A 3,879-nucleotide genomic window follows, 5' to 3' on the forward strand; every position below is an offset into this window, starting at 1 on the left:
AAAACCAAACCACAAACCAAAGCAAAAGAAAACAACCCACAAGAATTTAGCCATGGAAATCGGGCTTCTGCCAAGTAAAGCCAGGACCAAGGAAAGCCAATGGCCCAAAAGAAATGAAGAGTTTCCACTTCATGCTTGCTTTTCATTGTGTTGATGTTTTCACAGTGTTATGTGGCTATTTTTTCCAAACTGAAACTTTCCCTAAGAGGAGGTTTGAACAAAATTTACTAGGCTCAAGAAAAACAGGGGACAGAAAAGTTAAAGATTCACAAGACCTTTCTGCCAAGGGTCTATGAGCAAACAATGTGGTCACACATTGGGGTGAAGTTTTTGGTACCATGGCTACCATGGGTCACCTATGTTCTTGTGAGTTGACTCCAGTACACTCTCATTGGCTCATCATGGGCTTGGGTGTAACTGTGTCTTTAGCCTGTCGTCTGTGTTCTATTTGGAGTGAACAGAAGGTCATGTGACTCCAGAAGTCACCTAATACAGAGAGGCTTGAGAGAACCAAACATGGCCCTACCAAGGATGGGATGAAATGCAGCTGAGAGGGACCCTGCTGAGAGTGGAGCATCCGGAGGGACAATCCTGATATGGTTATTTCCCCTGTAAGTTATAGGATGGCAAATATGTGGCCCTTGCTCTGGGTGATAAAACACAAAACCAGGGCTTAGCTGAAGGCAAAAGACCCTGGAAAGTGATGCAGGTGGCTGCTTTCCTTCATGTACTATGGAGCAGTATGCCTCCTTGATGAGTGGCATCCTCCACAGAAATGCAGGGATACCCCCAATATTGTTTACTGAGTAGAGAACATATTACAGTCCTCAAAATAGCATATATGGAACAAGACCCTAAGGAGAATATGACATTGGCTTTGTCACTCTTGCTTCTGACAATTAAGACAGGTAAAGCTGAGCTGACCAGAAACATCCCACCCACCCACGTAAGAGGGAAACTACAGTGGGAAAAGCTACGTGCAGATGTTGTCTTCCACACTCGCCTCTGATTGGCAGAAGAAAAAACATGGAAAAAGCAGAATGTGAAATAGAAGTTCCTGCTTGCCATTTTTTTCTTTCTGTTTTATTTATTTATTTGTTGGTTGGTTGGTTGGTTGGTTGAAATAGGATCCCTCTATGTAGCCCAGGCAGTCCTGGAACTTACTGCGTAGGCAAGGCTAGCCTCAAACATACAGAGATCCACCTACCTCTGCCACCCACATCATCAGGAAGGGGAGGGGAAGATGGAATGAGAAGTGGGAGGAAAGGAGAGGAGAGACATGCTTAGTCTCATTTTAATCTTATTTTCAAGACAAGTTGACTCCTGGTTGTATACGTGTGCGCCCTTGCTTTGTAGATCAGTAACAGACTGGAAATGAGCACAAGCGGTAACTGTGTAAAGTGATTTTTCTGTTGTTGTTGTTGTTGTTTGTGGGGCAGTGGGCAGTTCTGACAGCCGGAGTTCACTGATAGCTTCTGAGACGATGGCTCAGATTTCAGCCCAGACCCCTCACAGCTGCCCCTGCAGGAGATGTGCTCTATCAGGCAGACAATGCCCCAAGCTCCCAGCATTCTAGCTGGACCCTACACACAGTCATCTGACCACAGACAAGCATGCCATGCCCCATACAATAAAAGGGGTGATTTGCCCCCTCCTCACTCTCTTACTCTTCTCCCCTCTCTCTCTTGCTCTCACTCTCTTCTCCTCCTATTCTTCCTCTCACTCTCTTACACTTACTTTTCTCTCTTTTGTTCTCTTACTCTTACTTCCCCTCTCTCTCTTCTCTTTCTCTTTGTTCTCTTCTCTTGCTTTCTCCTTTCCTTTTTCTCTCTCTCCTTCCTCTCCTTTCCTTCCCTTTACTTAACCAGAATATTCTATCCTTCCTACAATAAAATAACTCATTCATACATTGCCTCCCTTTAAACCAAGGCTCCATGCAGCAAACAGGTCAGCCCGGGGGTGGCGGGGTGGGGTGGGGTGGGGGGGGAGAGACCCAGGCCTCAGCAGCAGGCCCTCTGCCTCCGAGGGAGAGAGGGAGAGAGAGAGAGAGAGCCACAGGCGGGGCTGTGACCCAGATCCCCGCCCCTGGAACAATAGTTGTTGTTGTTGTTGTTGTTTGAGACAGGGTTTCTTTGTGTAGTCCTGACCTTCCTGGAACTCACTCTGTAGACCAGACTGGCCTCAAACTCAGAGATCTGCCTGCCTCTGCCTCCCAAGTGCTGGGATTAAAGGCAAGCGCCACCATGTCCAGCAAATCTAAATTTTCCATAGGCAATGTATTTACTATTCCTATTGCTGGGGTAAAACAACACAACCAGAAGCAGCTGGGGAGGAAAGGATTTATTTGGCTCACACATCCTGGCTATGGGTGCTCACTGAGGGAAGTCAGGCAGGAACTGAGGCCAAGGCCTCAATGGAATGCTACTTCCTCGATTGCTCCCCTTGGCTTGCTCAACTTACACAACCATCAGCCCAACAGTGGCAATTCCCACAGCATGCTGGGCCCTCCCATATCAATCATTAATCAAGAATATGTCCTACAGGCCAGTCTGGTGAGGACATGTTCTCAGGTGAGGTTCCCTCTTCCCAAATGATTCTAGCTTGTGTAGAGTTGGTAAAGCAAAACAAAAACCTAACCGGAACAACCCAAATACCTTTATATTCTTATTGACATAATTAAACAGTGCAGTGTGGTTCTCAGCCTTTGTAGCGGTGTGACCCTTTAAATCAGTTCCTCATGTTATGGTGAGGCCTCCCCCCAACCATAAAATTATTTCCCTGCTAATTCAAAACTTTAATTTTGCTACTGTTATGAATTGTAAATATTTTAAAAGATTGATGTTTGCCAAAGAGATCACGATCCACAGGTTGAGAACTGCTAGAATAGAGAGACACAAAGTAACTCATGTAAACATGCCTATTCACGTTCTTCTTTTTTTTTTTTTAAGATTTATTTATTTATTATATGTGAGTACACTGTAGCTGTCTTCAGACACTCCAGAAGAGGGTGTCAGATCTCATTATGGATGGTTGTGAGCCACCATGTGTTTGCTGGGATTTGAACTCAGGACCTTTGGAAGAGCAGTCAGTGCGCTTAACCACTGAGCCACCTCTCCAGCCCTATTCACGTTCTTCTTGCCTGAAACCTTTTTTTTTTTTTTAGATTTATTTATTTATTTTATGTATATGAGTACACTGTAGCTGTACAGATGGTTGTAAGCCTTCATCTGGTTGTTGGGAATTGACTTTTAGGACCTCTGCTTGCTCTGCTTGGCCCCGCTGGCTCCGGCCCAAAGATTTACTTATTATTATAAATAACTACTCTGTAGCTGTCTTCAGACAGCACCAGAAGAGGGAGTCGGATCTCATTATGGGTGGTTGCTGGGATTTGAACTCAGAACCTTCAGAAGAGCAATCGGTGCTCTTATTCGCAGAGCCATCTCACCAGCCCCCCTGAAACCTCTTAACGCTATGGGATACTGTGCTACCTTACCCTCCTCCACCCTCCACTGGAAAAAGTACTGTGTAACTACCTCAAAAGACCTTTACCTTGATTGCAGGGAGGGAAGGACAGGGACACCTTCATGGTTAAAATCTATGAGAAAACTTCATTTAGTTTGCAACATTAGGTGATTGATTCATTCCCCTGTGTCAGAATAAATATATCCCAGGGACGAGTAACATATTTTAAATTACATTTATTGCTGTTCATTATTCAGGGTGGTGCAACTGCTGTGCTGGAGATGGGAGAGGCTTGCCAAGGCGAGGGTTCTGCCACTGAGTTACACCTATACCATTTTGTCACTTGCCTTTTATGTTTCTAGGATTTAAGCTCTGTTTCTTCCTGTTTTCTTTGTCTGCTTTTTTTTTTCTCCTTGA

General features: G+C 44.9%; 1 long non-coding RNA gene across 1 annotated transcript; it reads left to right on the forward strand.

The window, feature by feature from the left end:
- The first annotated feature begins 376 nt into the window (after positions 1–376).
- Positions 377–1,067, forward strand: LOC116098306. The gene is made up of 2 exons (XR_004121800.1): positions 377–611; positions 905–1,067. It is a non-coding gene; the product is annotated as an uncharacterized LOC116098306 (long non-coding RNA).
- Positions 1,068–3,879: the final 2,812 nt, after the last annotated feature.

The sequence above is a fragment of the Mastomys coucha genome, unplaced genomic scaffold (assembly GCF_008632895.1).
Source record: "Mastomys coucha isolate ucsf_1 unplaced genomic scaffold, UCSF_Mcou_1 pScaffold20, whole genome shotgun sequence".
NCBI lineage: Eukaryota > Metazoa > Chordata > Mammalia > Rodentia > Muridae > Mastomys > Mastomys coucha.